The sequence below is a fragment of the Chrysemys picta genome, chromosome 1, assembly GCF_011386835.1.
Source record: "Chrysemys picta bellii isolate R12L10 chromosome 1, ASM1138683v2, whole genome shotgun sequence".
In the NCBI taxonomy this organism is placed as follows: domain Eukaryota; kingdom Metazoa; phylum Chordata; order Testudines; family Emydidae; genus Chrysemys; species Chrysemys picta.
In genome coordinates this window covers 329,009,366-329,022,072 of record NC_088791.1, presented here as the reverse complement: position 1 = coordinate 329,022,072, position 12,707 = coordinate 329,009,366, and the positions used below count along the sequence as shown (strand labels likewise).

Here is a 12,707-nt window from a genome sequence, read left to right as displayed (position 1 = left end):
TGTAATTATTTAGCTAACCTTTGCCGATGCTAAGCTCTGTAAAAGGTTGTTTTTACTCTTTTTTTTTTTTTTTTTTAAATCTACCATTACGTGTTCATTCTGTTTATTCCTCTATTAAAATGTAATTTAAAAGAAAAAGAAAAAAAAATCCATACCTACTGATCTCAATGAATCATCTCTGTGGAAAGTATGTATAAACCAATACTCTGAAACATGATACAAACTCCCTCGTTTGGTAAATATTTAAAATGTTCAGATATTTCTCTCATTCTTGTACAAAGACCAAATCAGCATGTATGCTCAATTGTTCCTATTTTGAAGTATCAGTGCTTTGAAGTCAGGATTTATTTATTTGTAGCTATGTGTCTGGGAATGAGCTGGATATATGGTGTTAAACAGGGTTGAAAGGAAAAGGGAGAGAAAAATCTGCTAATTTATTTGCCTTTTAATCATCAAAAACAGTATCTTCTAAAAATCAGTCTAAACAACCTAAACAAATATTGCCTCCGGCTTTAACTCTTATAGTACAGTTGCAAGGCTTACATAATGAGCAGAGTTGACGATGCTTGTAATAAAGTGAATTAGCTGTTACGTGGTGTAAAACAATGTGTATCTTTTACTGTTTTAATTTCCCTTATTGGCAATTGGGGCCAAACGTGTTGGGGAAACATCTGTATAAATTGCAGAACTCTGCTGTTTATTTCAGTGCTGCCATTTTTTAATATAATTTCTCTTTTTAGGGGAGAAAAGGGGAAAAATCTCCAGAGTGTTTGTATTACAGTTCTGTGGTGTACAGTTACTCCATTAGCACTGGTCATTAGTTCTTGCCCTCAAAGCAGTAAATACCTATTGGCCTTTCTCTTTTAGTAGCAGCTCCGCTTCTTTGATAAATCTTTCTAGCTTGGACTTTTATTTAGGTGCTCATTACTGCTCTTGTAGAGTGGGCTTCCATGTAACTAAAGCAAATGATGAGAGAAGAGGATGATTCATGTTGTATTACCACTCCTTTCTCTGAACTATATTAAACCAAACACTAAAATCTGTGTGGTCTATTCCATGGCATTTTATTTTGGCATCATGTAGCAGCTGGGAGGGTGTCATCATTTTCTCTTCCTCCTCATCTGTCCCCCAGAACCCTGGGGGGTAGGGGCCATCTGAATCCCATGGAGGGGAACTCTGGTGGCATGTACCAATCCCACACTTGGCCTGAAGAGGGCCTGAGGGCGCAATCAGCCTCACCCCCCACTCCTCTGCAGAAAGTGTCAGATCTGGAAGGCTAAAAGGTCTGAGTCTGGTTCAGGTAGGGCCTGACCAGGAAGGAGAGTAGATCTCTGGCTCTCAGTGAGAGAAGCATGGCTGGAGTCAGGGAACGAGGTGGGACTGCTGGCAGATAGAGCCTCCTGGAAGGAAGGTAGATCTCCAACAGGGAGCCCAAGGCAGTTGGGAAGAAGTGACAGGAAGTGAGTCCGCCTAGGATTTGGTGCACTCGTGGAGGGTCCTGCAGGGAGCAGGAAGATGACTGCTGTGTCAGGGACTGCCCTGCCAGGGGAGTAGAGCAAACTCTCCTGCAGCAGAACCAGATGGGTTGCAGAAAGTGCTGAGAAGTCCTGCTGTGAACCTGAGGAAGAGGCTTAGAGAGTGGGGAGCTGGCACGCTTGGAGCCCGGGAAGAGGCTGAGGCAAGACCCAGGACAGGGCAAGGTGGGAAGTGGTCCAGGAGGCAGCCAGTGGTCTATGTAGTCAGTCCTTGGCTGCTTCTTCAAAGGTCCCTGGACTAGAGCCTGGTGGAGAGGGAGGACCTGGGTTCTCTCACCAGCCCACTGAGGACGGCAGAGCGGAATCCCCTCTCTCCAACTAGGGGTAAGGACGACTGAAACCCCCTGGTCCCAGGGATACGAACCAGAGTTCAGGCTCAGACTGAGGGTCCAGCATGAAAGCTGATGGACTGTTCGTTGTTGAGCAGTTGGTTTGCCCCAGAAGGGGTGGGAGTATGTGACCTTGGGGTGGGGGGTGTCAAGTTGCAAGAAGAAGCAGACCACCATAGGGCCAGAACAGCAGTCAGCAGGGGGCACTAAAGGAGGAGAGTCTGCTATGGCATGCCCAGCCTCCATAGGGTGTGCTGGCTGGTGAGTTACATGCCTACAGGTAGCCAGTCTTGCAGAGCCCAGTGGGGCATTCAAGCTCCATTGAAGGGGAGCCAGAGGCTAGGAGAATCTGCGAGCAGGGCAGGATTAAGGCAGTTGGTCCCTACATGCACCCCTTTCTGGGGGACCCATATGTGGGAACCCCTTGTTCCAAGCCAGGATAGATGAAGGCAAGCTGCCTTCCTGCCCCTCAAGATCAGTGAGTGCATGGTTTGCTGTAGTGGGAGATGTGGGGCCTGGGACTTACTTCTTCCCTGGCTCTGGTAACTGCTGCTTCTCTCTGTGTGGAACGCTGGCTGCAGACTCAGGAAAACACCCCTGCATTGGTTATAGTGAGGGAACATTTTCCAGCATTCTCTCGTAACTGAGAGCTGCTTCTGCAGGGCTTCCTTCTAGCTCAGAAATATGGTACCAATGGGGGACTCCGATTCTCACACCTCCCCTGTGGCATCACCACATGACCATCGTAATGTTCTTCTACTAAAACAGAAATGTGCAGTTTGATTTAGTGTCCCGAGTATCTTAATTCTTCTTGCACATGCACTCTCTCTCTCTCTCTCTCTCTCTCTTGCTCTCTCTCGTTTGCTGCTGGTGATTATGATACATGGATACTGTATAAAAATCATATACTGTACTTCACAGAGTAGACAACAAAAGAAGCCAACCCAAGAGTTAGTCACCCTCTGCCCATTGGCAAACAGATCCCATATGGGTGTTGTTAAAAACTGGGAGACTGGCTGAGTGTGCATTGCTCTGTGCTGCGAAGCTTGCTCAGCCCGTGCTCTGTGGGAACACGAGGAGTGTGTTCCACTGGCAAGAAACTTCGACTGAGGATGCTGAGCTGCCGATTCCCAAGAGTTCAACCTTTAGGACTGACGGGAACTGCTTCTCTCCTTTAGGCCCCATTGCTCTTTAGCTCTTGCAGTTGGGAATAAGACGGGAGTTCCTAAGGAAGCCGGGTTCTCAACCTTGTCAGCACTTAACCAGCATCACCAGCCCCTTGAGTTGTGCCTAAAATAGACTAGAATGAGCCTGAAGGTTTTTGGGGACTAACAGTTTGACTCTAGAACAGAGTTGTTGTTTTTGCGGATACAGGCTAACACGGCTGCTACTCTGAAGTTTGACTCTAGAAATATTTCAGATTTTATAGTCTACCCCTGGGGAGAGCAGTCTTGTGACTAACACACCGGGCTGGGACTTGAGAGACCTGGGTTCAGTACTGTGCTCTGCCCCAGACTTTCCTCTGTGGCTTTGGGGAAATCACCTAATTTCTCTGTGCCTCAAATTCCCTGTGTGTATAATGTGGATGCTAACACAGTTCTACTGCATAGAAGTGTTGGGAAGAGAGATTGATTAATTGCTTGTGTGGGGCTTAATAACTTATGTGGCCCCCATTAAAGTAGTGAATACTTAACCCTCCCAAATACACAAATACACATTAGATCCCATGTGAGCCATATAAATAAAATGTATTTTGTGAAAATTAGAATTCCTGCTGCGTGAACCCCTTGGTTTGACACCTGGGCTCAGTTCTTGCTGCCCTATGTACCTGAACTGTGGAGTTCAGGCACATAGCCTCAGGGAGAAGGGAGAGTCATTCTCCAGTGCTCCTTGCGCCTGGTTTTTCACATGCTGCATTTGCAATCCTTAAAGTGAACCCCGCTCTTTCTCTTTCTCCAGAGGCTGGCGTCTTATATCTCGCTGTCTCATGGAAGGAGGGTGAAAGTTTGGTGGGCATTCTCAATAGGACAACTTGGCTAAGCATTGTTTGGAAGGGATCCCAATGCTTTTCGTAAACTTAAACTGAGAGACACTGTATACTAAGAGAGCTTATTTTATGAACCACTAAAGTGCAGCCACTTCTGGGAAGGAATGTAACAGAACAGAAGTTAGCATTACACTACCATTTACAATAAGAAATGAACTTCCAGTTAAAACTGGAAGCAGGGTAATTTTAGCTCAGCAGCATGTGATATTTTATGGGATAACACTATAAGGTGGCTTATGACGAAGACCCTTCAGAAACATGGAGGACATCACAGAAAGATGAAGAAAATAATCTGAATGCAAATAACCTTATTAAATACCATACAAGATGTAGGGGAAACTGCCAAACAGAGTGGAATTCAGAGGTAACGCAGGACAGCCATTAAATCTCAGTATTTTGTTCTGTTTTTTCTCCCTTCAGTTAGTATCATAACCTTAAAATTATTTAATCATGGGTTTTTTATCCCCTTATTTAATTCTTCAATATCTTCAGTAGCACTTCTGCATGAATGTCTATCTTCCGGAACATTTTGAATTGACCTTATTCTTATGGAAATGCGATCTCCCATTAATTTAACAGGATGGATTTGAGTCTGCTGCTGTAAACCCAGCTGTTCAGTCGATGAACTAGTTCAGTGTTTTTTATTGTGGTTGGTTTGTAGATTAGGGCCACACCAGAAACAAAAGGAAATAGCAGATACTGATAATGCAAGTTGGTATTTGTGTGCAAGTCCACTTCTGGGTTTTGTTAGCTTGGATTTGCACTAGTCCATGCGAAATAAAATGTCTGCCTTGCCTAGCTAGTGACTGTCTTTCATTTCCCCTGGGTTTAAAAAAATGGATAAAAAATATGTGCAGGGGAGAAAAGTTCTTAACTTGAGACTCCCAAACAAACAGGTCAGATTTAAACACAATACTAGATCATTCTTATATTAATGTGTCTTGTGCAAACTGTATCAGTCAGTTGTAGATTGGATTGTATCAATTTGCAATGGCAACAGTTAAGTCTAATAATTGCTTTTCCTCCATAGTGGAAGCCTGTAGCAGATTGTTTTTACATGGCAATCTGTGATTGATAGATCAGTGAAAATAGGACCAGAGAGAGTTACTGCTTCCTACCCGCTTTCCCCTTCAAATTAAAATAATTTGCAGTTTGAAGAGTGCATTGTGGCACGTGTTATTGGAATGAGCCAGTCAACGCATTACTGATGAATTCCCTTAAAGCAACCAACTTGTTAATGCATTTTATTTACTGAAATATGCAATCGTAGTGTGGGGAATCCACTTAAAACAAATGTGCTTCTGATACAATCCCAAAACCCGTCAACAAACTTCCTGTCCTTTAAAGGTATATTAGACCACAGAAATTGACCTGGTGAAAGTCAGTTTGAGAGTTGTTGTCTGTCCACTGATTTGAAAGATCTGTTATATTTTAAATATACTGTGGAGCCTTCATTGAAATGAGTAACCAACCTTATGCTTTTCTCAAGTTTCTAACAAATAGCTTGTCACTCACTTGGATTGGTGGATTTTTTTTCCTTCTTGTTGGATCATTCTGAGATGGATGGGTGAGGTGGAAAACCCCCCAACCTCTAACAGTCACAAATTGGAGGGCTGCTTTATTGTTCAACACTGCTATAAAACAGCTTATATTATATCGATCATACTAAGGAGCTAGCAAAGTACAGTGTTAATTGGGTCCACTGGAATTCTTACCCCCCGGGACCGAGAGCTTCGTTGGGGGGGAGGGGAGGACGAACCCATGGCGAGCGGCATAAAATGTAAGTGCATTAGACATCCAGGATTCTGCCTGCATTGCTGGAAAAAGGACAAGGCGATTTTTGCAGAATTTGGCAACTTACTGTTTCATTCCCGTTTATTTTTGGAATTAGCTCCTTTATTCTGTGGAGGAAAAAATAATACATTTTTATTGTTTTTCTCTCCTTCCTGCAGAACTGCGGAGCTCTGCTTTGAAAACTGCTGCCCTAGAGAGTAGTTGCTTGGCTATCCTGTTAGCATTGTTCTAATGCTCATTCCATATGTATGTCACATAGGAGCTCTCTCCTCCTCCTCCTTTGCTCCCCTTCCCCCAATCCAGGCATTTGCTTCCCCCCCCCCCTTCCTAAAGACAGACTTTATTTTTTTCCAGAAAGCTTGCAAGCAGGGAAATTCAAACTTAATGATCCTCTGCTGTGGGTTAGGTATACGGCCAAGGCCAGTTCCTCTCAGTGAAAGTATGCTCTATTTTTGCCTCTCTTTTTTTATATATAAGCACAAGGGTTTTTAAGAAATTAAGATCTGTAGTTCTTTTTGCTTTTCCTTGTTACCGTGGTAGCATGTATCTCTGTTGCCGAAGAATGAAGCAGGCAGGCTGGAGTTTTTTATGTTCAGTGCTTTTGGGACCACTAGAGAGAAGTCCACAGAGAGATGTGTACAGCAACCGTGCCCACTGAGTTTATTGTGCTTATTGGTCACTTATTCTGACTCAGAGGTAAGGGCTTCTGTAATTTTTCTATTAAACGTCTTTGTGCATTGTTTTGTGCAATGTTTGTGTGATGTTTGCAACTAATTGGCTCATGAGGAGGAAGGATATGAGGGTTTTTGACTTATACTATTGTACATCATCCAGTCAAAGCTCTTTACATCTGAGGAAAAATTGTTGTTTCCTGAAAATTTTCCTTTTCATCGCAAGTAGTTCCCCCACTTGACTCAACATTGGTTGAGGTCTAAAGGCAAGATATTAACTTTGCATCTGCTCCTTTCTATTCCTCTTTCCCAACTAAGAAGTATACTCTGTGTGTGACATATATACATGCACACATGCGCGCACGCACACACACACACACACAATATTTGGCAGCATGTTCATTATTTCCTTTTACACTAATTAAATATACTCAAACACTCGTTGCAAGGTAAGAATGCCTTAGTTCAGCAGACTGCAGCTTATGCCAGTTTTAAAATTATTACTTGGATTACAGTGCATACTATGGAAAGTTATTAGTTTCCACAAAGACCAGTTTAACTGGGGGGGATATGTTTGCACTGAAGCTATCCTATGCTGTGCATGCATATGGGCTTAGAGAAGCACGTGAGATATTATTTCTTCTTAACTATTGTGCACAATAGTGATAGAGTTTTATTGTAATGTCTAGCAGAAAATTAAGTTCTTGATTGATTTTTTTTAGCTAAGGTTATCAGAGGAAAATGAGTGGTTACACACAAGGACAGCCTACAAGGCTTTTACATTTATCTTTTATAATCATAAACAGATTTGTAAGAATAATTGTGTATGATATACTGGAGCATGCAAAATGTTATGGAAGGAATGAAACCTTCACTAAACACAAAGCAGCAGAAGATGCTGTTTGGACTGTATCATTGTGATCTTTATACTGTAGTAACCTGTTAAAGCCATAACCTTGATGAGCAAAGAAATTTTTTGCACGTCCATCCTTTTAAAAGCTCTTAGTTCAAGAGGGCTCTGTTTTATGAAACATATTCTGGCTTTGCAGAATGAGAGTGTATGCAATTACTATAGATCGATCCCTTTAACTGTTACACATTCTATTTATTTTGGTGGTTTGGCAATAACATTTTTAAAGGTTGTATTGCTTTATTAGGTACTGAATTGAAAGGCTCCATCTTATTTATTCATTTATAGTTTTTGGTTCTCTGCATAGAAAATGCATCCTTTTAAGTGCTTTTGTTTGAGCTGTTTTAAAATGATCAGTAGCAGATTCAGCTGAGCAAGCTCCTTTACTAATCTTACTGTGCATATTTAAATAACTGGAAATTCTGCCAAATGCCCAAAGCTTTTAGTTTGCAATGCTTTAAAATCCAAGGTGTGAAGAAAGAGACAGCGGGCCCATCTAAAGGCATGAATTTCTTCATTTACAACAGTTTTTTTTTTAATGTCATTTCAAAATGGGATGGATATTTGCTAACACATGCTCTGTGGCTGTATTTTCCCATGATTGCTGCTTTATATTCGTACAAAGAAAACAATCATTTAGATAACAGGTTGCCACTGATGTCCTCCTTAGAGTACAGAAATGAAGAAGCAGTAATAAGTTAAAAATTGGCATCTGCTAATTATGCTGAATACAGATTGTGAGCTCTTTGCAAGTCTTCCCTTGCCTTAATGCTGCTAGAATATTTTAGCACTGGCAACCCAGGGAAAGTGACTTGAATGTTCCCACATAAAAACAATGATTGGTGAAGACATGTGAAGTTCTTTTTGTCTTTTCTGTTTGTGTTCTCAGAAATGGAAGGGCATCATATGGCCATATGGTTGTGTGGCTCTCGGGAAATTGATTAAAGATCATTGAGAAAAAGAATTGATTAAAGATTCCCAGTGATTGATTCTGATCCCCATTGACATGCACGTAACTTTCAGGCATGAAACTTCGTCCTCAAACTAGGTTAAAACTTGGGAATTTTAGACGTTCTTGGTCAGTGAATATTTGATTCTCTTGTGCTTCTTGAAGGGAAAAAAAGGGTTCATTTTTATCTCATCCACAAGTATTCACAGCAAAGTATTTATTTGACCACCTAAATCTAAAATCTGCAAGTGTGCAGCTGCCACTAAACATAAGGCGTATCCTATCCACCTCAGAAGTCATGGTTTGGCCCCTCTGCTTTCTCACAGTATAACACCAGCCCTAGTCTGCGGGGATTGAATGGGGACTTCTGTATCTAAAACCCCAAATGTCCATTACTTGTGGTAAAGGACCCTGTCCATCCGTTTGGAGCAGCCGCAGAAGATTCATAAACCTCTTGCGTGGTTCAGCCACTAGAGGGGGGGGAAGAGCCACACTATTTTAGTGTGGATTATTGCTGAGTACCAAGTTTCTCTGAACAAGGGATTAGTTTTCTGCATATTGCTGTCCTTTGGCTTGCCCCACTCTGTCCAGGTTGTTTGTCATTAACACCAGTTTTGTACTTTTAAGGTTGTTCAGCTCAGGGCATTCTATGTCTCTCACATACACACCTTACATTCTGGGCCACACACATTTATCTGCTTCCAAACTCCCTCCTAGTTATTCCTAGGATGGAGCCCTCTCATGGAAAAGTGTGCACTCGGGAGACTAGGGGAGCAGTTTGTGTGCCATCTGCTGATGGGAAACCCCATGGGGCTGGCTGTTTCTGTCATTCGACCAGTCTGCAGTGATAGATGGTGTGGGAGTTGGATTGTGGGCAGTAGGGTTGATAAAGGACACTGGTGCTTATCTTGATTGTTGTCTTGAATGTAGTGCTTGATGGTGCTTGATGGTAATTAGCCAAAATTACTAGCTGGTGTCTTAGTGGCTTGCTGATATAAGTTGGTGGTCTTGTTCTAGTTCTTAATGGACAGATGTGCATATTACACAGTTGGCACTAACTGATTTTAACTGTGTCCCTTGTCAGTGTTCTGTACAGAGAGTGTCAAAAGACTGACTGGAGATGGTAGAACTTTCCTGCAGCGGTTCCTGCAGGTCAGGGTTGAGGCTCATTGCAAGGCCAGCGTGGGAATCTTGCGCTCTGAATTTTTACATGTTACGGTTGCGTCTTCATCTTTGCTCAAATGCGAGCCTAATTGTGTTGAAAATTGTCCCTATTTTTTTTAACAAGATGTCACAAATTTGGGCTCAAAATGGGATTTTGTGTGTGTGTGTGTGTGTGTCAGAGAGAGAGAGAGAAATAGAGGGGTTTTTCAGTTAAGCATGAAAATACCTTGTTTTCAGTTTAATTGAAAAAAATGTCTGTCTCTCTCCTGGGAATTCAGCACCTTTCATGAGCACTAATGGCCTGACCATCATCCTTTGCTCTTGCGGGGAGCCTTTTAGAAATAATGGGTCTATTTGTGAGAATAACGGTTGTAGACTCAAGCCTTAAATTCACTTAAAGGGACTGATCCAAAATCCATTGAAGTCAATGCAGCCTTTTCCTTGACTTCAGTAGACATTGGATCAGGTCCTAATAATGTATGTGTTTGTGTGTATCCATGTGTGTGCACACAAAAATTCGTTGGTAGCTTTATACTTCTAAGATGATAAACATTATTTAATTAAAAATATTCAAAACTTTAAAATATTGTTCACCATAGGACCAATCCAATGCCCACTGAAGTTAATGAAAAATTACCATGTATTTCAGTGGGTGTGGGACCAGGCCCAATAAACAAAAGAGCATTTTTATAATGAAGTGTTTTTTCTCTGCTGTCTCTTCCCTCACAAGTAAATAAAAGATCAGTTTTTCTGCATGGGAACGTTGAAGTTTAAACTGACACAACTAAGTGACCTAAAGACTGGCTTATTGCATAAATAAAATATGCAGGGTTTGGTTGTTTGAACTGCATTAGCATTATAATGGAGAACGGCATGGTGAGTTGGCTAAGGTGGCCAGGCAGAACTGGGGGTGCTTGTTCTATGGAAATCCTAAGAGCTGGGAATTCTTTTCTGAGCCATAAATAAATCAATCTGTGTCCTGAGAAATTAATGCATACAGAAGTGTGAACAACTTTAAGCCATTTGGGGTGTTTAAAAAATAAAACCTTTCTGGTACTTTTGGTTGTTGTTGTTCATCTCCATGTTCTGACTTAGTTATTTTAGCTGAAAGAACCAGATAAGTACATTTTCCACCCCAGGGCCAAGGTGTAACTGCTGCTAACTCCCATGTCTAATCCAGTGCACATTGTGCTGAAATTCTGCCTCTGAAACATAAAATCTTTCGGAAACATCTAGGAATCCCAGGCAGCTTAGCACAGAGACTGGAGCTGCCGAGTAAGGAATACTGTCCCTTTGGAATTCTCCTTCAGCTGCTATTGCTAGTTATCCCTCAGACACCAAGTAGATTGTTCAGCAGTCAACAGTAATACTGTGAACACATATAGTACGGTTCATCAAGAGATCTTGAAGTGATTTGCAGACATAAACTAATTAAAACTCACAACATCCCTGTGAGGCAGATAAGCAGTAAGCACAACTTACAGATAAATAAGATGAAGCACAGAGAGGTTAGTAGCCTGATTTTTCATGGAAGTGAGCGTCTGACGGTCCCACTGGAGTGAACATGAGCTACAAGTGCTCAGTAATCAGGTCATAAATGACTTGGCTGAGGTCACACAGAAAGTCAGTTGCAGAGCTAGGAAGAAAATTTACAAGTTCAGTCCTGAGGTCTAACTACTAGAACACTCCTACCGGCAGGAGAAGTGCCCCAGGCAGGGGAGGTAACTCTTTGTTTTGCCCTGGTCTGAATAGTCTTCTTGCTGAGGATTTTCTAGTTAACTATACTTGTACCCTCAGTCATCATCAAAACAACAGCATTGCTATTTCATACCAGTAAATTGGACTTTTAAATATCTGTGTCCAGTGTGGAGGCAGTGCAGGATTAGTCCCATCCCAATGCAGTTCACTACAGATTTCCCTGTTTGCACTTCCTTGCTATGATCTTTTGCTGCTTCTTACAGCTGTGAAACCATTTCCAAAGCTGAGGATCTCTTGGGAAAGGGACGGTGGAAAAACAACTCTATTTAATAACCTGGAGGAAAGCCTCAGATTAATGGATGTATGAAGCATGAAGAAGACAAATATGGGCAGGGAATAAAATTCTTGTGCATGTATCTGTCCACCGCGTCAGAGGTATTGTTGGAACAATGAAAAGAGGAAAAATGCAGCAAAACAAACTTTGGTATTTAGGAAGGAACAGTAGAGTGGCTTCCAACATCCCAAAGTAGCCCCTGTAGAAGAGAGAGTGCTTACTGTGAGCTTTTAATGCATGAATGAAGTGCATGTCTTTGCTCTAGTAAGCGGCTGGAGTTCCCCATGGATGTCTGATCACTATTTGTAACAGAAAAGAAAATAAGGTGCAAGATTCAACGGCTGTATGAGTCAGCCGTCTCTTTCTGTAATAAGGCACCAAATGGTCCATTGATGACTGATGTTGAAATAGGCTCAACAGATTGGCATGTGCAGATTACTGGAAAGTAAGACATCCTCATTGATTACTTTCCTGATCAGTTACGGGTGGATTCTTAAACTGGAATCTTCCTTTTTCTTATGATGATATCGAGGAGATACAGCTAAGGACAATAAGATACCTGCAATATATCCTCTTAAATTATTGAGAGACTGGAACTAGGTCATTGTATCCAGAGCATAGGAAGTTATGGACAATTGCTGTTTTTTTGACGTTGTAGTGGTCTGAATAGTAAGGAAGCTGTTAATTTGAGTGGAATCGTCTGGGACTCTGTCTTGTCTTGACCAGTCCTCTTACTGTTAGGTAGACAAAGGAAGAAATTAATGATGGATGGACAATGTAAATGAGGTTAGGGTTAGCTAGCCCAGCTAGCTAGAAATATCAGTTACGTTTTTAAGAATAAATTTTAGAAAAAATAAGGTAATTATGGGACTACGAGCATAACTTCAGCATTTAAGATGTAGTACAGGAAAAACGAATGGACGTGTGTAACAAATGAGATATTTTGAGAAAGAGGAAAAAGGAGGTCCCAGGGAAGCTATGGGTATAATTTCTAGGACTTTTGTTAAAAGTTCTTTGATATAGTAACCTACTAAAAGCTTAATCTAACAAGATCAGCTAGTATGGCATAAAGGTGAGCTTCAGCGCCAGTTTAGATCATTAAGAAGTGGGGTATTTGTGAGACAAAACAGTTTGTGATGGAGGGAAGAGATTAGTGGATTGCTGCAAGAATCAGCATTTGGGCTGGATTGTCTCAGGTATATATCACTAATCTGGAAGAAGAAATGTTCAGTAAGGAGACACAATTTACTGACCGCAAAATTCAAAGCATGATATT

General features: G+C 41.6%; 1 protein-coding gene across 12 annotated transcripts in view; it reads left to right on the top strand.

Moving 5' to 3' along the window:
• FAT3 (FAT atypical cadherin 3) overlaps nt 1-12,707 on the top strand; it is a 566,930-nt gene that overhangs the window by 91,733 nt on the left and 462,490 nt on the right. Inside the window, exon 1 of one of the 12 annotated variants that reach the window (XM_008171838.4) lies at nt 6,080-6,401. The exons of the other annotated variants lie outside the window; for them this stretch is intronic. The gene's annotated coding sequence lies outside the window, so the exon portion shown is untranslated. Of the gene's footprint in view, nt 1-6,079; nt 6,402-12,707 lie in introns of those variants that run through there. 12 annotated transcript variants of the gene reach the window in all.